Genomic DNA, 23,088 nt, shown 5'->3' with positions numbered 1-23,088 from the left:
TAGGTCTTCTGATTCCTGTTTTCCAGGTGCCATATTTCAATAACTGCCTGTACCTTCATGCATGAGGTGCAGCTGCCTCAGACACCATCTTTCCACTTGCTCCAATGCAGCTTATGTAATCACGAAGAGTCACTGTCTAATAATCATTGTCAAATGACATCTTTTTTAAAACACAGATCTGATCACATCACTCTCAGCTCAAAAGTCTGTCAGTAGCTTCTTAGACTGAAATATGTTCAAATCACCTAACCTGGCACTCTTCAGTTTGTTTCCAACACCATTTTGGAACATTGCTTCCCATATCCTCCCATACTCCAGCCAAGCTGAACTATTCTCAGGAGTTTTGTTTTGTTTTTGAGACCTGGACCACAGGCGCACATCACCATGCCTGGCTAATTTTTGTATTTTTTTGTAGAGATGGAGTTTTGCTATGTTGCCCACGCTGGTCTCAAACTCCTGAGGCTCCACCCATCCTCTTGTGTAGGCCTCTCAAAGTGCTGGGATTATAGGCATGAGCCACTGCACCTGGCCCTACTCTTAGTTTTTCAAATATGCTTGAATCATTTGCTTGCATTCCTCTGCTCATGTCTTCTCTGCCTTTGAAAATGCTGACTGTCCTTTATTTTATTCATTAATTAACATCAAAGCATTGATGGAGCAATAGTGTACATCAGGGACTGGGCTAGGGTATGGAGAAAAGCCAGTGAATAAGGCAGGAAGGATCCGTTTCTCAAAGGGCTTAGGATCCATTGGAAGCATTAAGTTTCAGGACAAATGCCAAATGCCACACTCTCCACAAAATAATCCTGTCCCAATACCCCCGGCAGGAAGTGAAAACTTTCTTTTCTCAATAGCCATAGTACAGTGAGGAAACTTCAATTATAGGATTTACCATAATCGGATTGAATTACAGTTATGGAGACATATGTCTTATCTCTCATGCTATGTTATGAGCTCCATTTTTGATAGGGACTCTAGGAAGCTCCCTATGTAGCCCTCACAGCATGTAACGCAGCACTTCTCATTTACTAAGACCTCAATGAACAATATTGGAATAAATAGTTTCTCTCAGCATTTGTGAATATGAGGTTGGAGAGAGACTGCCGTATGCCCCGTTCATACACAAACAGCAGAGGACACAGTGAGCACACACTACTCCCACACACGCTCACCAGATGGTGAACATAACATTATTTTAGGCAACAGAACTGTCAGCTGACATCCAGGGTCCCATGATACTTGCCTCCATCCATTTAAAGAGACGTTTGAGACAGAAACTAACCCAAGATTTCTGGCTATCAGAGTGCAAATCTGTTCAGAGAGTACATATTTCTGTGTCAATAAACAGAGGGCAGGATTAACATCTCCGTATGCCTGCTTTTCTGACCTCAGAACTAGGAGGATGCTATATTCACGACCATGATTTGGGATTGGATTTTTTTCTTTATGAATTAACACAATTTACATACAGTTATATTTACTATTTTTTGGTGTACAAGTCTATGAGTTTTGACAAATGCTTCTGTGTAACCACTACCACAATCAAGACAGAATAATTCCCATTGTCCCCCACCAAGAGATTCCTCTTCATGACACCTTTGTAGTCAAATTCTCCTCACCTTTAATGAGAACTTCTTTCTCCACATGCATAGTATTGTCTTCTCCAGAATGGTACATAAATATAAAAGCACTTAGCTGTTTAGGTCTGGTTTCTTTAATTAATAAAATGTTCTTGACATTCAACCCTGTTGTTGTACATGTCAATACTTTGTTCCTTTTTACTTCTGGACATTGTTTCACTGCATGAATGTGCCACTGTTTCTTTATTCACTTACTAGTTGAGGGACATTTGAGTTATTTCCTATTTTTGAAGAGTACAAATAAAGCCGCTGTAAATAGGTTTTTATGTTATCATAGGTTTTCTCGTCGCTTAAATAAATAGGAGTGGGACTGCCAGGTCATATGGTAAGTGAACATTTAACTTCTGTATAAGAAACTGCCAAAATACTTTCCATGGGGTCTCTACCACATGTTGTATTCTCACTAGTAACATAGTAGTATTCCAGTTGCTTCACATTCTTACCAACACTTGGTATTGTCAGAGCTTTTCAATTTTTTTCCTTTTTTTTTGCTTTTTCTCTGCCATTCTTAGTACGGAGTGTGGGATGAAATTTTAAAACTTCATCTTTTTAGAACCAAAATATTTCTGCTTTAATATTCAGCCCACATTCAGTTTTTCCTCCTCTCTCTTCATTTGGTTCTTTGTATTAGCTCTCCCACTAGACTAAAGGTTTCTTTGTGGGTAAGGAAAAACTCCTAGTCATCTTTGTATACACGAAGGTCTGCCACCCCATCCAAGGTCAGGGATTTTCCCAAACACATACTACTTAAATCAATGCTTCTATGTGATCAGATTAGATTAACCCATACAGTGACACAATTAATGCATCCAAAGGCTAATCTAGTATTGCCTAATTTTGTCAATTGTGGAATACAGAAGAATTTTAGTAAAACTGTGCACTTTCCTCCCTTTTCATGGATTTTTCCATTTTCATTTATATGTCTGAAAAAACAGATTTCTGTTTTCTTGCTTTTCCAAGAGGTAAACTGAAAAATATATTTGGGATTGTTAAATATTTGTGTAGTAAATTTCTTATGATTATACAACAGACAAGATTGTTATTACTGGTACTTAAGTAAGAGATTAAGGATTATTAATTAATTAATTAATTAACTTCACAGATTAGATCACATATATTTCAATGTGCTTTTTAGATGAGACAAAAGAAATTACAGATGGGACCTGACCTGTACAAACTATTTGTCAAGTGAGTTAAGGCAAAAAAGAGGTTGAGAGTCACTAATAAAGACTCAAAGAATCTTGAAAATGGAAGGGTTCTCAGAAGATGCAGAGGCCAACCTCCCATTTATTGAAAGAATCCTGGCTATAGCGTCTGTCTTCCACCATTGATAGGCTCACCACTTCATTCAGCACCAATTCATACATCCTTACAAGCAAGAGACTCAAAACAAAACAAAACAATAAATAAAAGAAACATAGGGGAAGCAACTTCTTAACTGAACTTTCATTTTTCTGTAACATTATACTATATAAACCTTCTGTAGCACCTACAGAAATCTAAAAATATAGCTTAGAATTTTCGTGGTGGAAAATAATTTTGTCACTACATCAACCAGCCACATGTTAGTTAATCTCATTAACTTTTATATTGCAGGATGATGCATAGTTTGGAGAGATTAGTTCAGTGTCTTAAATGACATGAATCTTGGAATTTCTTTATATTAATATCTACTTCTTCTGAAACTTCAGTATTTGAATGGAAGTAAACCAACAACTTCTAGTTGTGTATAGAAGAAAATTTGTATAAGTTTATAGAAATCTATACAAGAAAACTTCTTAAGCGTAGTTCATGAGCAGCATGGATTACTTATCATTCAGTTGGAAGGCTTCCTGGAGAACTCAAAAGCAAGGAACTTCCTGACTGCAAACACTTCTCCTTTTATAGATACAAAGCCTCCTCTGTGGAGGTTTTGTATCAACTGTCAACTTACATCTGATGGAAACTCATTCCCAGAATTCCCTTTCCTTAATTGTTCTTCATTCCAGTTGACTACAAGGGAAATTTGTGTGACCTTTGGAAGGTAGAAGTGAAACAGCAGCATTCTGCTCTGAAGGTCAGTGTAGTCAACAAGGTGCAGCTCACTGACTTCCCAGCTCACCTTGTCCATGTCAGCCAGCAGCCAGGCTGCCAGACTTTTGGCTCCCCCCAGATCTCCTCTTTTGGTTTCTGAGCCAGGTGCAAGAATGGCTTTGCTGTGAAGAGTGCCAGTCCCTTTTGGATTGTCCAGGTCAGGGTCATTAAGGCTGAAGAGGTATGCGTCAAATACAAGTTCCAGTTATCTTTATGGGTTTTGTTTTCTCCTGCAGGTTCCAGTTTGCCCTTGCTCAGCTCTACTTCAAATCCAGTTTTTCTTTCCGGTTGCCAGCTCTGCTAACCTATGATGACTTTAGCTCCATACCAGATGTGAAAGCCACTGCAAAGCTCCCACAATTGTGTAAGGTCTAAAACTTAAAAGTAAATCCATTATTCCATATTACCATAGTGGTTCTGCTTCTTTAAGTGATAGGGATTCCATTAAATATTTTCTATTCAGAATACGCACTTGGTTACAAATATTCTTTTGTGCATGCCTTTCTTTTTAAAAATTTACGATATTGTCAAATGAAATAGTACTAATTTATTTCACCTAAGTATGTATTTTATTCTATCTTGTTTTGGGGATAGGGACTTGGAATATGCTCTTTCACATAATTCTTCTCAAAACTGGTAAGCTGAGGAATTGAGAGTTTGCTCCATAAGCAGAGAATGCAGAAAAACTAACAATTAATTTGAACTTCAGAGTAATAATGAGTTAAAAATCACTTGAGTGAACTAGTTTTTTCTTTGAATTATATTTTAACGTGACACTTGGAAAGTTATATCACTCATGATGAAATCTAAACACTAAAATTTTGAAAACAGGCTGGGCATAGCTCACATCTGTAATCTCTCAGCACTTTGAGAGGCAAAGCTGGGAGGATCACTTGAGCCCAGGACCAGCCTGGACAACAAAATGAGATCCCCCTCCTCTAACAAAAATCGAAACCAATTTCAGTTAATCCATTTTTATCATAATGTATGTACACTGAGAATAAATAAATACTGCCATAAAGCACTTCGACCTCTTCACTTAAATTCCTACTGTTTTACATAATTTCTGAAGATTTTATGGTCTTTAAAGGCAGGGATGCATCTTCTCATTTTTACATCCTCCCATACTGGCACACAGATAAGTCCTTATTAAACATCAACTGAACTAAGTAAAGAGCAAATTTCAGCTTCCTGTTTTTTACAAAAAAGAAAAGAGCAGCAGGGTATGCGCAAATAACCACAACCAACTACATCCTCTGATGCTTTTCTCACTATTATATAGAAACTCCAGCAGGAAACCACAGCTTTATCCTTTTCACCACTATAGCAAAATCTTATGAATTGCTGGCAAGCATAAAACATCTACACTGATATCACATAAACATTTGTGACAATTATACTCACCACATCAAGGGCTTTAAAACATCTTAACGATATTTCTCAGGGACAAATTCCCAAGGAAAAATAGTCATATACCTTTAACCACATGTTTGGAGTTTAATTATATAGAAGAGCAGTAAGCACTATCGAAACTTGATTTCCCTCTGAATGCAGCTGTTTACAAAAAGCCCAAAAATCTGACAAAGGTTAAAGATCCTCATGTGACTCAGACTTAACATTTCTAACAGACCAAAGATGTATTAACCTCTACTCCAAAATCACAAAAGTACTAATTTTTTCCTTGGTATTCAAAACGACCCAAGAATAACACATTTCAGGCTATAAAATGTAGAAACCCCTTTTCTCCATTCTCATACATTATGCATTCGGATGTACAGCAACACACATTTTAAATTTGTAACTTGAGCCTTGATAATGCGTTTTATCAATGAAGGGACCTTCCTTAGTTGTCCAAGAACTACAAAGATAAGATTATGGCAGAAGTCCAGGACTTTCATTCAAGGGCCTTAACTTTGATATGAAACACAGACACATATACTCATTTTACACAGAAGTCAGAGGTCTAGAACTCTGTAGCTTTCTTGCATGCCCACATTACCTAGCCCATAAGCTCTCCATAGGGTGTTTGTTAAATGACTTCATGTGTAAATGAATGAAGGCATACATGCTTGGTGATGATGAAGAAGGGGAGAGGAGAAAGGCTCCTTTGGGTTCCAACCAAGGCAGAAGGGACCTAAAATTCAGAAAATAACCCCATGTATGAAGAAAAAAAAACAAGCAAGAGTTAAAAAAACAAGTGGTGGGGCATCAGAGCTAGAATTGATCTTAGGGATTTCTGGATCAGCCCTCTCATTTCCAGAGAGAACCTGGGGTGCTGTGGACAATGACATGACTTCATGTACCACTTTCAGGAACTGTGACGTTTGTGTATCCATTTCATGATTTTAGCTTCAAGTGCTTCTTATCTAAACCATTTTTAACTCAATATTTTTCATTAAATTGACTTTAACTGGTACACTGGTTGAAAACATTAGCCTAGTGCTAAAAATAATATCTGTGAAATTACAGGTTTGATGTACTGGGTATATTATTTTTCATAGCATTTATTTTTAAAAATATACTTTGAAAAGTGTTCTGAACATATTTCTACATTTAAATAAATTCATAAGTATTAAAATAAAAAAGCAAATTTGTATACTACCTAAGATGCTCTCACAGGTCACTGCTGGACATCTGCACTTTGAAAAGCAGTGCGCTCTACTGTGCTGACTCCTGGAACAAACAGCTTGAATTCTGCACTGACACAAGGTGGTAAAGACATTCCAAAATGATTAAAAGGGTCCAGTAATAAGACTAATGCCTCTATTATTTTTCAGTCAATATTATTTTACTAGGAAAAAAAACCAATCACTTACTAAGGAACTAACCAAAAAAAATAATGCATATATCACGGCTTTTTTTTTTCAGTTAGTGGATTTTCACCTTCCAAATGGACAGATAGGGATATTCATCCTCCTACCAAGTATCATTAATTCATTAGAAGAAGATTTATCTCAAATGGGCCTCCTGTGCATGGATTACCTTTTTTTTTAGTGTTCTATTTGCAATGAGAACACTTAGCTGTAAGCTATAATAAGGAATTGCTTAACTTTCATAGGTAAATGAATGTCTATGACTAAAACATCAATCATGGAAACACTAGTTCTATAAATAGTTTCTAGGTCCAAAGTCCACAGGCAGTTAAACAAAGACACGTTTGCTTTTTCTTGTTTTTCTGTGTGTGTGTGTGTGAGTGTATGTATATCTGTGGGTGTGCATGCACATGTGACATATGAAACCCATTTGTTTTTTCTTTTGAGAAACAAAGAAATGTTGTTTGCTGAATATATGTGTTACCTGGTATTTTGATAAAAAGTTATGTTTGCCAATTTTATCACCTATGCAATGATCTATAAAGTTTTAACCTAAAATACCTGTCTTTGAACTCACCCTATTTTTTTTCTAATTGTCTTATCGCTGATTTAGAAACGTTCACATTTGTTTTTTAAGCAACACAAGATGAAATCCAAGATAGAAGAGAGCAGTCCATAAAACTGCACTGAGTCCCTACGTTTTGACCCCTGTGATTTGCATCGCCAACGGAATCCTACAGGGCAGCACAGTGGTGAAGCTCACGGCCACTGTAGTGGACAACTGAATTCACACAGCCCCATTACCATCTGTGGAACTTTCAGCAAGTTCTGTTATCTATTTCCTCATTTCCAGAATGGGGAATTGTTAATTTGCTATTTTTTAATAGTACAAACCTTAGAGATTCCTTTAAAAGAGAAGTAGTTTTAGCAAAATGCCACTGGCAGAAAAGCCTGAAGAATAAATTTTTGAAGTATTTATATATATCTGTAGTCTAGCCTTCACCCGTTTCCTCTGGAAAGCAGATGGATACATATGGAGACATGTATTAGGGTTCTCTTATGCTCTAGAATCAAGATGGCAAAATGCCTCAGGTGGTTTTTTGTTTTGTTTCCTGTTCCTTCTTTAATGAATTTTGAACCCTCTTCCCACATGTGTTTAGTTGGTCTTTCATTCTTTCCCACTCATCATTAAATTTACAATGGAGGCTCCATCTCTTTTCTTTCATTGCCCCTACACCACCAGCCTCTGGGCTCCGAGGCAAAGAAGGCTCTTCTCCCAGTCGGGGCAAATACAGAGATGGAATCACTTGCCAGGCATTCCAGAGGCATAAATTACCACTTAAACTTCCAAGGTTGAAGCCCTGGAGAGGGGGACCAATGGAGAGTGGTAAGAGTACCTCCTTAGGATAAAATAGCAAGAAGACATGGGGTATTTCACAGACCAGCTATGTAAACAGCTGAGTATTTATAGTATCTTTGGAATGGGTACATTCCCCAATAGTGATTTAACTCAAGATCATCCCCCAAAGGTGGAAGAGCTTCCTGAGAGTCTAAGCAATTACCTAAAACAGTGGCCCTTAAACAATCTTAAAATACACTCGTGTATCACAAACAATTGGTGAGCAAAGATAAAGTACCAATGACAGCAAATTATTTATATAAAGTATAATTTAGAGCAGTTTTCTCTAATGAATTATACTAAACTCAAAAATCAAGTTATTTCTATCATAATATCACTCTCACTTATCTCACTGGCATGTGTGGATGTTTTTTGAATAGGAAAAAAATAGAAATGAAGTTGCACTGAGGTTCTGGTATACTCATGAGAAAGAAATTTCTTGTAGTACACAGACCAGCAGAAACTTAGAAGAATTCTACATCTTATATCTGTTCCATTTTTGTCACTTCTGCTACCCTCTGTTTCTTAGTTGTTTTTAGCAGAATTAAGTTGAAAATGCATGTGTCTGTGATTTTATTTTCTACATTAAGGAAGTGGAGTATGGGAAAGATGTATAGTTTTCAAGTTAGCCTGGCAGGGAGGAAAGGAACCCAGGTGTGGCAAGCAGGTGGTGAAGCTGTGAAGAGAAACGGAAATGAAGCTGAACTGCTCGGCACACGGGAAGGAAGAAAGAGGCACAGGGCTGCTTGGTTAGGACAGGGGAGGTACCCAGGTTGTTAGGCTACCAGGGGAATTCTCTGAGATCGTGACCAGGAAAAGAGCCCATTCTAATTTTGTTGAACTATATTTATTACTGAGCTTATTCCCGTCGTCTGGGAATTAGTTGAGAGTTCAGACTATGTTTTATTCAATTTCGAGTCCCTAGCACACAGAACAGGGTTTAATATATATGTCAAGTGCTCGATACAGATTTATTAAATGATCCAAAGAATTCACCTTCTCTAAACCAGGGCCTTCTGCCAACCCCATTTCACATCCTATCTCTCACCTCCTAAATAGATTCCTATTTCCAATTGGAGGAAAGCTTTGATTGAATTTGCAAAGTAGAAGGAATTGACATACCTTCAATCCAGTCCAGCTCAGGTTTTAAATTTTTTCCCTCCTCGGAGACTCAGACTTCGCCACTCAAAAGCCACAAACCCCAGAGGGAGGATCTCTTAAAAACCCATCATTATAGTTCTAAACATCAAAATAGCCACCAGGGGAATAGCAAAACAGTTTCTTCATAAAAGAGCATAAACATTTCCGTGAACTAAATTTGTGTTTTAAATGACCCTTTCAAAAAAATAACTCTCTCTCAAGACTTAACACTTATGGTCTTTCATATATTATGAATTCATTTCGGGTGACAGGACGCCAAATACTTAAACATGGCCACCATTCTATAAGGAAATGCCACTCTCTCCAAAGAAAGCATGGAGTCGATCTGCCACTGTGTCCTCTGTTAGTTTCAATTGGTACTATTCTTGGCACTGTCTTCTCAGAGTGAAGCTGCTGAAGCACCGACACTTTAGGATTAATAATTAGATGAGAGGATGTTTTTAGAAGTAAAGTAGGAGGCACGAAGTGGGGGTGGTATGTAGCGAAGTGTGCGTGAGGAAGGAAAGTGGCAGCAGAAGTTAAGAAGACATGAGGGATTTCAGAGTGCTACAAGGACAGCTTTCCCTACAGAAGAGATCTGCCTAAGTTTCCCACGTGTTGCCTCAAAAGGGCATTTGTCTTTATTTGCAACATGAATAAATCAACCCTGATGCAGTCACCTCAGTTTTTAGTCATATTAACAGAGCAGTTCTACACAATCAAGTGGCCAGACTGTGCAGTGATCTGCCTAGCCTCAGAGAGGGGTTGCAAACACAGCCTACTGCAATCATTAACGGAGCATTTCTAGGCTATGCAGAAACAGACGCTGGGATATAAGTTGATACTACTCCTGAAAGTTTATCTCAACTACCAGGACTGCTAAATAAAATGCTACTTTCACTGTAAAGTGAAATAACTAAATAAAATGCTACTTTCAGCATCACTTGAAAGATTGAGATATACTCTGGGCTTTCAGGAAGCTATGCAAGTTTGATCTATATTTAAAAAGTTATACATAAGATAAAGATATGGTGCATTTAAAAATACATAAAACAATCCAATGTGAGATCTCAGTCATTGATCTTTAAGGTAAAGAAAACATAAATTACCTTATTATTAAAACTGCTAATGTTTTTTATTTGCCACTGGTGGTACAGTAAAAAGCAAGCAAGTACACAGATGAAAACCTCTGGTATTCTTTAACAGACCAGGTTAACTCAATTTGTATTCATTAAACTTTCACAGAGTCTACATATTTTGATGTTTGCAATTTTTTAGACCCTCACTATGGTTCATGGGAGTTAACTATATTTGGAACCATTACCTTTCTGCTTTGTAGACACATCAATTTCATGAGTGTAGTCATAGCATTTTGGAGCTCAATGGTATTTAGAAAACACCTCAGTAGTCCAGACTTTACAGACTCAATACCCACAGGTTTGAGGTAGTAACATAATCAAGTGAAGCTGTTGGGCACAAGTGACTTACATAAATGCTCAGTGTCAGCGAGACATTGAGAAATGGGGACTACAGTGAAAGTAGCGTATACTGTTGCTCAGCTCCAGCCTATAAAATGTGGGTCAGGGTTTCATTTTTTTGTAATATAGCTGATGTTTAAACACTGGTTTAATTAAAAAATAAATACCTGGAGGCCACAGACTGCCAGTTTTCAATTCTGATTAGGCATATACATCTCCAAATCTGGGGCCTACATAGGTAAAGTGAAGTACACCAGGTCTCTCAGATGCTCACAGCAAAGCTCTCTTCTGCACTGAGAATCCACTTGGGTTGGCAATCTCTCATGTGAAAGGAGATTGTAAGTGCATTTTTACTCACTTAATCAGAGCTCAGCCCATTACCCTGACAATGATAGACTTCTGCTCTCTGACTGTTTTCGGAACATGTTCGACATGAAAACAAGAACAATCATCTGTACCCATTTGTCATAAGCAATTTTTACTCAACCAAGAGTGCAGGTGAAAATTAGCATGCATTTACTAACTTTATCTCTGACTACAATTTTTACTGGAATTAAAACTTCTTAATTTTAATTAGCAATTAAAATTCTAGCTGCTTCATTTTTGCCTGCATTTTTCAAGGAGAAATACCTTATAAAAAATTCAAAGAAAGGCATGCTTAATTAACAATACAACTAAATATAAATTTAAGAATCATGCTATGTATAAAACAAATTAGAAACAGGTCTTAAGGATTACAAAAGTTTTGCTGCAATCATGGTGCTTTAAGCTATGTTTTGAGTGGATTGAGAAACTAATTTAGAGTGAATGAATGAGCATTTCAGAGCGATGTAATGGCAAAGGCAAAGACCAAACTCCAACTAAGTAGAACTCACAATGAGCCAAATGTCTTTTGCATTTCTGAACAACAATTAAAAAAAATGTACACTGAGAAAGCACATTCATATCACAGAGTAAAAAGGAAGAAATACAAGAAAACCCTCTATTTTATATTCTGTCCTATACAGTCATAATTCAGAATAAAGACACAAAGGCAATGCAAAATTTTGAATGTTGGTAATATTTGGAGGTGATTACATTTTAGAAAAATTGTCAACAAGAATTGAGACAAAAAATGCTCTGATTACTCAGAAAATATAGTTCACACAAACACTTTACTCCCTCAAGCATCTCATTTAATCAAAGTTATACATTATAAAGAAAGAGAAGATTTTCCCATAGACATAGCATGGTTATTTCCATTTTATGCTATTTAGAAATCAATAACAACTGATTTCTGAAAAGCTCTCAAGAATCTATCAACATAAGGCATCCGATTATTCTTCATAAACTAGACCTCCCACTTGGATGGACTGTTGCAATTCAAGTTAAAAAAATTCTCTGTAACTCTTTTTCTCCAGAAAATTAACAGATGCAAATGTGATTGTCAAAGGAGCTTTGGAGATAGATCTGCATCCTCCAGCTGTCCATTACTGAACTTGCAACAATGCTGAGGTCCCCAGAGATGCCTGACATTGGGAGTTTTTACTGTCTAGCCTCCAGAATATTTTTAGGGTTCTCTTGCTTCTGCAAGTGTCACAAAGCTGCAAATCACGACTAAACCAATCTTCCAGAGGTGGCTTGGTATCCACACTTAGGATCCAAGAATCAAAGTTTTAAAATGGAATATGGTGTGTTAGGCCAAGAAATTGTCTTGTCTTAGATCATCCAGCTGATCTTCACAATATTTCTGCCACACTAGACCCTTGGGACAGAGATGAGATCACGGCATTGTCATTTAGACAGACTTACTGCACTGACTGTTAATTTTGGAGGAAGGGTGCATAGTAATTGATTCCCCTCCCTCACCATGGAGAGGACTCTTAGACATTGTCTTCAGGTCATGTTCCTTCTCTCCTTCACCAAGAATGAGTGGAGAATTTGAAAGAGAAGTTTTGGATTTTTGCTTTAGCTCTATCAGTGACTTGAAACAGTTATTAACTTCCATGGGACTCATCTGTAGTCATTTTATTTCTTTGTAAATAAAGACAATAGCTTCCAAATCTAATTATTGGAATCCTTTTGGTACCTTTATAGAAATACAGATTTCTAAGCCCTACCTCTAGATTCAGATTCAGATTAGGGTCATTTATAACTGCCTGGTAATTATAATTGGGGCCCCAGATTATGCTGCTAGCTTCAAAATAAAGCCAATAATCTAATAACCGACATGAAAAATTAGAAAACTGTTACTATGTTGTCAACTCCAATATGCCCAGTTAAAAAGCTGTGCAAACTTTTCTCACTGGTTTTCAAGACAGTAAGTAATTTAAATTGTAACAGTATATACATTTTCTCTTCGAAATTCAGTAAATGTCATTTCAATCCAAATGCAGACTCTAAATGTTTATTCCATACTTGAGTCTTATGCAAAAAAGTTAGATTATCACTAATTTGAACATTCTGATGTGGAAAAGAAAGGTAAGAAAATGGTCCAAGCCATCTTTATTAAACAAACAATAAAAAGGGCAAAGTTCCATATTTGGTTGCACTCCTAATCAACTAATTCAAGCAGATGAATCTCTGACTTAACTGGCACTGTTCTTCTGTTTTAAAGTGCAGCTTCATTCAAAAGGATATCAATATCACAAGATTGTTCTATTCCAGAGAAAAGACAGCTAGAGCTGAACAAAGCCCACCAAGAAAATGTTCAGAAACACAAGTAAGGTTTTCTCCTCTGACTTTGTCTCCTCAAAATAACTATTAGGCTACAGAAAAACACAAGAATGAAATTTCTAGAAATGCATACAAACATATTTAAATATCTAACTAAGAAGATGGGCAAGTCATAGAGCAACAGACAAAAAGAAAATATGGCAGATGCTGCCCTTCCTTCAGGAGTTCATGGCTACCAAGAGATCTGGTTCATCTTCACAGCCTGTCAGTTCCTCACATGACCACCTTGGCCTTCTGTGCCAATGACTGTAGTTGCATTCTGAGATAAAATATTCATACCACAATGTGGTGTATCTTGAAACGTCAATAGTTCAGCAGTAAGATTCATCTGAATCAAGGCCTAATCAGCAAATTACTGCAAAATAAATAAAAAGATGGCAGGAAATGGCAGATTTATGATGTTGTCTAGATTTTCTTATAAAGTAGCAGTATTAGGAAAATAGATCTTAGTCATAAAATAATTAACAACCCAACAAAGATCAAATATACAGAGATAGAAATTAAGACAGTGATTACCAGGCTGAAGGTGGTCAGGAGAAGGAAAGGAGACATCCAGGTCAAATGATACAATGCAGGAGATATAAACGATGATGTATATATTACTTTGTTCCACTAGAGTTATCATCACCATTTTACTAAACATATATAATATATATATGTATGTTTCTTATAACATTATGTTATATATTTTAAATATACACAGTGAAATTTTTTTTAAAGTAACTCACATGATATTTCAGTCCAGGCTGAAATTCTACTGCAATTCTCTTCCCCCAACTTGATATTTATTTTTTCCTTTCTAAATGATTCTTAAATATCACTGCCATTATCCAATTCATTCTTCACTTCGTCCTTCTATAGACACAAAATCAGCCAGCACCCCTTCCTCACTGCCATCCAGATCCATCCGTCTTTTATAAACTAACTCAAGGTCCCATTCCTCCTTGAAGCCTTTCCAAACTAAATCCTTCCCCAACGATATGAATCTCCGACTTTACTGCCATGTATTTGGTAAGTCATAAGTCTTGACTTCCTCAATCAGGCAACTATGCTATTCAGAATACTGCAGAAAATGCTTGCATATCAGATCTGTCAGATCTTTGGTTGAGTCCTGGCGTCTTGCAAACTTGGAGCATCTCTTCTATGTATCACGTAAAGCAGTAGCTTTCAGACTTTTTGGAACATGAGGTATAATGAGGTATACATTTTACATCACAGTCCATTATGCAGCTTGCGCGCGCGCATACACACACGCGCACGCACACACGTATATATATTTAAGGAATTTCATGAGCAATACTTACTCTTCTGTTTTGTCCTTTTATTTTTCAAAAATACAAATACTGATCAGACCTATTAAACTGACTTCACAGTGGATTGGTTTGAAAAGCACCATTCTTGAAGGACACAATGATTACTATGGGATTACTGTTAACTATTTCTCTCGTTTAAAAAATAATTTTAAAAGGAGTATTTGGCCTTTAGGGTCTCTTTAACCTGTGTTCCTAAGTTACTTGTTCATTCAGTCCATTTTTTTTACACCAACATATGAATGCCTTTTGGAGTCATCTAAGACAAGTAAATACCTGGAATATATACTATTTGTCATTCTTTTCCCCTGAGCCCTGTTCTCATAAAAATAAGAATCCTTGAATTTTTATAACTCATTTCTCTAAAACTCAAACCTCTATTCCCTCATTTTCTCTCTTATTTTTCTAATATGCAAAGTAGGTGGTAGACTTCTGGATGATTATCTGAGTCAAAAGAATTAAGATTTTTTTTCTCCTTTAAGCAGGCTATTATAAATTAAGGTAAATATAGTTTCTAGATATTTGAAGAATATGAATTTGGGTTATCAGAATACCATAGATCCTCAAAATGAATGCATCCACCTAACTTACCAGGATCAAATGGTTTATTGACCAGATGAGTTGGCAGCCCTTCCGGACTTCAGTTTCTAGATGGATCCTGCTGCCCTCTCCATTCTTATCTTTCCACCTTTATGTACTCACACTGTTTTTCAACTTATTTTTCAAACTACTTGTTTTTCTTGGTGTCTGCTTATTTTGGTCCCTATGCTAGGAATGTCCTTCCCCTCTCCTCTTCACCAGGATAGGTCCTCTCATCCTTCAGGTCCATGGGAAACTCTCCTTACTCTCCCCACCTCTTCCCTGGCTTCCACAGCACCCTGTCAGGGCACTCTACCAGTGGTTGCTGGCAATCTCTCTCCCAAGTTTTGTAGGCTGAGTTATGTCTTTTTTATTCTTTTATTCCACAATCTAGGACCATGTCTAGTCCAGGATTAACTGTATGTTAAATGTATTAACGTATATTCATGAACAAGTGAATGAATGAGTGCATTAAGGGCAGGAGCAGCTGCCATTGAAAGAACTCTTATATGAGCTGCAGCTAGAATCATGTGTCCTCATTCTCTGAGGCCAATATCTTACAATTTTCTGATTCTAGGACCAATATTTTCGTGCTTCCTGCAGGCTGCAGATTTTGTGACTGGAAATTCAAACAGTGAAGTATAGCTGGATCTAAATATAGTCTTTTAAGTATGTTGAGGCATTATTAAGAAAATGTTGCAGGAACAAATAATTAAATATATTGGGCAATTCTTTTGAGGCAATTAAAATACTCAAATTTCAAAACAGCTTGCTGGAATCCAGCCTGCCCTCCAACTGACACTGATCTGATTCATATTATGCTTCAGTCCTCTACTTCCCATGTGAAGCTGATGCACTTGTGATTTTGTCCCAATCGTTTTCATAGAAGTCTAGTTAGTGATTAGGTGAAGTCTCACCACACCACAACACACTGTACATGGCTCTCCATGAGTTCCTCTGCTGTTTCCGAAATAAATTCCAATCATATAACATCTATCTAGACTTGCAATTGCTGCTTTTTTTCCTCTTTTGAATTAATAACCTATTTCCCCAATTAAAGACACACAAAACCTGGAAAACTAAACACACACAAAAACTCAAAAAATGTTCTTCCTGCTTCTATTTCAAAAGGACATTCTCTCATGCAAACTCCTGTCTTTTGCAGAGAGCAGCAGAGAAGATTTTCTGCTTTGTACTGTGATTCATGTATCTTTATTCCCACAATTGTTACTCAGGGCAGGCCAGTGGTGAGCACAATGGGAAAAGAAAGAATAGTTTATAACTGGAAAATAAGCACATTCGGGAGAAGTACACTCAAAGCATTATCAAAGTAAAATATGCAGCAGCACCAACAAGAGCAAACAAAAGCCCACGCAGGAGATGTGTAAATATTTCATGAAGCTAAGCCTTAATCAAGCCTCTCTCTCAAATCTTGCTGGTGTTGTAAACACTTCAGTTTCTTCTAGTCCCACCATGACCCAGATACCTTGCAAAAACAAAATGAAAACATGGTCCAATGGATCTTTAAACAAATGTGTTGTGAAAATATTTAGATGGAGCATATCCAAGTACTGCTTTAACCTAGAGGAAGAAGACACCTTACTCAAAGGTGGGTGCTTCTTTAATGACTGCTCAGAGCTCCGTTTCTCCCCTCCCCCTCCAAGCCCTTGCCTTTGCCCATCTCCTCGGCTGCTTTCTGGACATCCACATCGTCTTAACCTTGAACTGCCCACACCCCAAGCAGTGATTTCTCCCAACGCCCCTCCAGAAAGCCCTTGAAACCTGGTCTGGATTCGATGCCTTCCCACCACCCAATTCACTTCCCAGTGTCTATTAAGTATCTCTCCTTGTTTTCGTCTTTCACTGTCCATTGTTGCGTCTGAAATTTCGCCTACATCGTTTCCATCTGCCTGGAGAGCATGAAGATCTGTGTGTGTGTTGGCTGACAGTCTCCTTCAGACCCCTTCTAAAGCCCATCTTGAAAGAACCGTTTATCACCTCTAGTCTCTACCTCAATTTAATGTGGTTCCAAAGTTCGCCTCTATTACTGAACAGGTCTCTACAATGATTTCCTTTTATCAATCTCTGCCCGCCCTTCCTTTCTTTCTGCTTACCTCAAGAAAAACTATATACATATGAATATATGTGTGTATACATATAAATGCCTATGTGGTATATATTTCTATGGTGTTTTGACCTTAAAGCGGTTAAGTATGGAAAAATGAGATAAATATTTTATTACACACATGCACACACGCACAGTCTCACACACACACACCTATTCGGATATTCGCAGTGTGCAGACCTGACTGATAATAAATTCCCCTGCCCACGATCAGCAGGCTTCTTCTCCCATTTACCTTCAAAGCCAGAGCCTAAAAGAGCAATGACCTTGCAGAGAAATTCATCACCTGCGAGAAAGACTGCCCCTCCTAGAGCGCAGGGTGGGACGGAGACAAGAGCAACAGGCAAAGGATCCCTAGGCAAAATGTGGGACCGAATCCTTTCCGCATCCCCGGAGTACACCGCCAGGCTCCGGTCCCTCGCGCGGGCCGCCGGGCTGAGGTGCGCAGGGGGCGTCTCCTCCTGCGGCCGCGGGTCTCCTACCTGCTCTGCCTGGCTCCGCGGCGCGGCGGGGCCACTGCCTGAGCTGTGGCGGGGGCCTCCCGTCGCATATCCCAAGCACCGGCTCTCGGCGCCACACCGTTGGCTCCTGCGGGCCCGCGAGCTGAGGTCCTTCTCAGCCTGGTCCCGGAGCGAGCTCCGAGCGTTCAGGAACTGAAATTACTATGCAAAGAGCAGAGGCTGCGCGCAGCAGTCGGGAGGAAACCTAGGGGGCTGCCGCCACCGCTGGGCTGCAGACGCCGCCGCCGCCGCCCCCTTAGGGCCCAGAGCCAGTTTGGAGGTGAGAGTTCACTTGCCTGACTGCTCATCCGTCAGGCCCGGGGTGCACCCATCTGTCCAGCGCTGCTCAGCCTGAGCATCCGAGACAGGGGCGACAGCTTTGCAGTTGGCAGCGGCGGCGGCAGCACCGGCGGCAGCGGGAGGCCGAGCTCCGCCCCCTCCAAGCCCCCTCCCCCGCCTTCCCGGTCCTGGGGGAAAGACTTCCCAGGCTGCTGGGAAGGGGCAGGTGGGTTGTGGTTCTGCACCCCTGGAGACCAGAGACAGATGGAAAGTTAGGAAGGGATTAAGGACGGGGGCTGGAGGTACAGAGCTATTCAGTAGGCATTCTGGCCCTTGCTCCTTCCCACAGGTCACCAGACTCCATGACTGAGTCTGGACTCTAGCAGAAGGTTTCCAATAAAGCCACGTGCAGTGAAGATCTGTAAGCAAGATCATCCGATGTGTAATATGTTTTGCAAAATGTACAGTACCCTGCGTTTTCGGAGAGGCACTACTGGCAGTGTTCCTTTCCCCACCCCTTCCCCGCTACCCCATGGGCTTAGAGGGCTTTGGAAATCGTCCCTGTTGAGCAGCTCCAGAATCCTGAATGGATGTGTAGTATGTTTAGCAGCTGTAGATGGTGCAAAATGATACGATAAGAGCTTCATTATTAACTGGGTATTTGTTGGAAGGCTCTGTGCAAATGCCTTATATACAGCATCTCTAGTTCTTACTACAACCCATTGAGGTGGGTATTATTCCTCACTTTGTGGAAGAGGAAACAGGCTTAGATGATCTAAACACTTTGCTTGAGGTCACACAATGTACCTGCTCAGCTGGAATTCAAACCAATCCAAAATAGGTCTTCTCAACTAGTACACAGCACTCACCTAGGAAATCTTATTTAAAATGCTGATTGTGATCCAATACATCTGGGGTAGGGGTAGGGACTAAGGAAACGCTTTTTTTTTTTTTTTTTTTTTTTGAGACGAAGTCTGGCTCTGTCTCCTAGGTCAGAGTGCAGTGGCGTGATCTTGGCTAACTGCAACCTCTGCCTCATGGGGTCAAGTGATTCTCCTGCCTCAGCCTCCGAAGTAGCTGGAATCACAGGCACCTGCCACCAAACCCGGCTAATTTGTGTATTTTTAGTAGAGATGGGGTCTCACCACGTTGGCCAGGCTGGTCTTGAATTCCTGGCTTCAGGTGATCCACCTGTGTTGGCCTCCCAAAGTGCTGGAATTACAGGCGTGAGCCACGCCTGGCCCAGGATAGGCATTTCTAACAAGTTCCCACGTAATGCCCATGCTACAGGCCAAAAGATCAAATTTTCTAAGCCATTAGATCAGGGATTTTAAATATATTTCTTCTTTTATGCCAGGTCTAGTTAATTGATAGCTGCTTCCTGAAGGTGGGTTAAGAAAGATTCTCAGGCTGTGTCTGGGTTCTCGGGCTAGCCATGTTCATTTTGGTTGAAGATGAAGGGAGCTGGGTGGTCTTCCCTACACTAGGCCGCTTCTAAAAGGACATTTTTATTATAGGAGTAGTTGTGGCATAATATTTATGTCATCATAGTATTTATATCATAAATATGCTAAGCACAGATGTCTTTATTCCAGTTCTCCCCTCATTAAGCAAACTAAGCCTAAGTTTGAGACCTAACATTTGTATGGATGAAACACTTTACCAAGTGCTCATGTGAATAATTTTATTTGTCTTTATACAACACTGTAAGGCAGATATAATTTCACTTTACAGGAAAAGAAACTGAGGTAGAGTGACTTTCTCGAGATTATACAATTAATATATTCCACGTGTGGTAGGGACTAGATTGTGAATGATCTCCAGTTCTGCCTAGGGCTGTTTTTACTATGTTACATTTCCTATTGCTACCAACGAAGTACCACCAACTGAATAAAACACAAATTTATCAGTTAACAGTTCTGGAAGTCAGACCATCTGAAAATCGATCTTTCAGAGTTAAAAGCAAAGGCCCGCAGGGGCTGTGCACTCTTTCTGGAGACTGAGGGGATCACCTATTCCCTCCTTGTCTTTTCTGGATTCTAGAGGCTGCCTGCTTTCCTTGGCTGGAGAACTCTAACCTCTACTTCTCTTGCCTCATCTCTTCCAACTCTGATCCTCCTGTACCCCTCCTGGAAGGACCCTTGTGATGGCATGGGGCCCACCCGGATAACCCAGAATAATTTCCCCATTTCAGTATTCTTAAGCACATCTGCAAAGTCCCTTTGCCATGTGAGGTAACATAAACATAGGTCCCAGGGTGCAGATATCACTGGAGGGTCATTATTCTGCCTATCAAAACCACATTTAGTACTTATTCTGTAGTGTCTACTAGACCTTATTATCCTTCTCCTCTGCTTCATTTCTCAGACTGCTGGGAAGTTCTTTCAGCTCAAAAATGTACAGAAAAGATATTCAAGAGACAACAATTACAAATCAGTATTGGCAAGAAGTATCCCAAGGTCATGAAAAAATCATGAAAAGGACACATAGGATTATGATCATGAAAAAGACATTTAAGATGTGGAGCTGCTTTTGGTCTGATTGACACTGAGGTGATCCTTGAGGGACATCCCAAATACAATTAAAGGACCTCTCTAGCAATACAAAGGTTTTAAAATCTCTGCCGCTCAAACAGCACACAGTTCCATGATGAATAAGGTGATTCAAAACTCATGCAGAATTGAGTACAGCACCAAATTCTAAACAGGGTGATAGTTTCAGAGAGATGATAGACATCAAACCAGTCCATCAAACAAAATCAATAAATGCTATTGAACGCCTTTTATTCTTAAAGCATTTATAGAAAGAGTGATATACGGAAGATTGTCATTTCATTGGGGACACAAAATTTATAAAAAATGAAATCATAAAGGGTTTAAACAGAAGAACAATAGAAGAGACTTGAGCTGGTACATTATTAATTGCCAAGTGAATTAGATGAAGTGAACATTTCATTTGCAAGTTAGGTTTATCCAGGGGAATGGAGACAAAACTAGAAATGCAGGTTGGAAGGCTGTGTTGTAAGGATGTTAAATGTCAAGCTAAGGAGTTTAGACTTAATTCACAATAATAACAATGGTAATAGTACATTACGTGGACATAGAGTCGAGTAATTTACTAATTGCTTTTTATATATTTTCAGTCATTTGACCTCATCTCCCCTCCCCCTAGACAAGCAGGCAGTGCATGTGGGAGTGCATAAAACACACACACACACACACACACACACCCCACATGTAAAAGGAAATGCAAGCCTCTTATCGAAGAGACTTTCTTGACCATTCCTTATAAATTAGCAGCTCCCCTCAACACTTACCTGCAGTACTTTCTGTCCTCTTTACCCTGCTTTACGTTTTTCTGTTGGACTTAGTACTACAGCTTGATTGGTGTACATTTGCCTATTGTTCTTCTACCTTCTGTGGGATAGAGTTCTTTGGCTCTTTTGTTCACTGCTGTATTTCTATTGCCTAAAACAGTGTCCAACACTTATTAAGTGCTCAGTAAATATTTGTTACCGAATCGTTACTCCCAATTTGCAAATTAGGGAACCAAAATCCCAGACATTTAAGTGAAACTTTACAATGTCCTACAGCTACTTAGTGGCTTTACCAAGACTAAAATCCTTTGTCCTGTCCAGTGCTTTTTGGATAGTGTTTCCTTTCTAAGTAAAAGTGTTAGTGGTGTTTAAACAGGAGCAGCAATGAATTTTAAAAAGATGAGAATTTGAGACTAGAATCTTCTCTAAATGTTGCATCTTTCCTAAAAACTTCATCAGTTTAACTGGATTGGCAAGAGGAATTGGCCGGGCAGAGTTACCAGCAGTGGATTCTGGAGGATTGCCATTGGTTCTGAGTTATTTGGCACTGAGTAATACTGTAAGTTGCTTTGTAATTTTTTCAAGTTAATTTGTGCGTGCACATGTTGACACTTGGTATTACAGGCTCTTTGGGCATAGGGACCATCACTTCTAACTTCTTCTCAGTACTGGACTCAAAATAGACTTGTCATTGAATGACTACAAGAAGGCTGCCATGTTTCTAAAAATCCTATCTTTACAAACTGCACTCAAGGCAGGAAGAAAAATAATCTCAGTGAAGACAAAAGATATATATATATATAGTCTGCAAAATATATTTTTCCTCCATGCAAAAAAATATGTATATACATATACATAAAAATATGTATATATATATACATATATATCATGGAGGAAAAATATATTTTGCAGAACCCATTGCCTTCCCTTGAGTCACTGGCCAGAATTTGCTCACCAGATCACCCAGGGAGGCTCTGGAAGTAACACCTAGCATGCAGCCATGGTCTTGCTTTGCTTTTTCTAGGCATCTTGCTGCCTCAATTAAAACTGAACTGTGTTGGTAAGGGAGAAGGAAGAAAGGTTGTAGAATCATCCCATAGCAGTGTCTTTCACAGAGAATCAGTGGGGAAACACTGAAGGCTCACATTAAGGTCTATTTTGATGTTAACTGAGTGTCTTTGGATTTCTAGAAGATCATGGCAACCATATACGTCAGGCTCCTGTTTATTCCATCCTTTCTCCTTCCTTCACTCCCTCCCTCTCTCCTTCCATTCTCCCTGCCTCCCTTCCCCCCCTTCCTCCCTTTTTCTTCCTTCCTCCCCTTCTTCTCTCCACCCCCTTCTCTTTGTTACTAAATAAGGCTTCTCTAGCATCAATTTTTGGTCATACTTAGTATTCCATTGTAAGTTTAATCAATGCCCTATTGTTGAGTGTTTAGATTGTCTCCATCTGGAATACTCTTAACGTAGGCTTGTTCAACTGATTGGATAATAGATACTTGAATCACTCCTTGTACTACTGCCTCATCTCTTGTGGCTCCTAATTTTACATGTTCCATTCCTGCAATAGTAGTTTTTATAACACACTAGCATATTGTTCCACAACACCACAAATTTGTTACTTTTGCCGCATCCTAACCCCTCCTGAAATTCCCTTTCCTCAGAGTCACTTGTGTTAGTCAGGGTTCTGCAGTGAGACAGAACCACTGGGAGATATACAGA

The 23,088-nt window shown here is 39.0% G+C and overlaps 1 protein-coding gene across 5 annotated transcripts in view; it reads right to left on the bottom strand.

Moving 5' to 3' along the window:
- GPRIN3 (GPRIN family member 3) overlaps positions 1-18,197 on the bottom strand; it is a 68,957-nt gene extending 50,760 nt beyond the window's left edge. The window contains exon 1 of one of the 5 annotated variants that reach the window (XM_078366835.1): positions 18,069-18,197. The gene's annotated coding sequence lies outside the window, so the exon portion shown is untranslated. Of the gene's footprint in view, positions 1-13,986; positions 14,411-17,507; positions 17,941-18,068 lie in introns of those variants that run through there. The other 4 variants (XM_035293324.3, XM_035293325.3, XM_008992982.6 and 1 more) reach the window with 4 other exon arrangements.
- Positions 18,198-23,088: the final 4,891 nt, after the last annotated feature.

This window comes from Callithrix jacchus, chromosome 3 (genome assembly GCF_049354715.1).
Source record: "Callithrix jacchus isolate 240 chromosome 3, calJac240_pri, whole genome shotgun sequence".
Lineage (NCBI taxonomy): Eukaryota > Metazoa > Chordata > Mammalia > Primates > Cebidae > Callithrix > Callithrix jacchus.
This window is presented reverse-complemented; position numbering and strand designations above follow the sequence as displayed.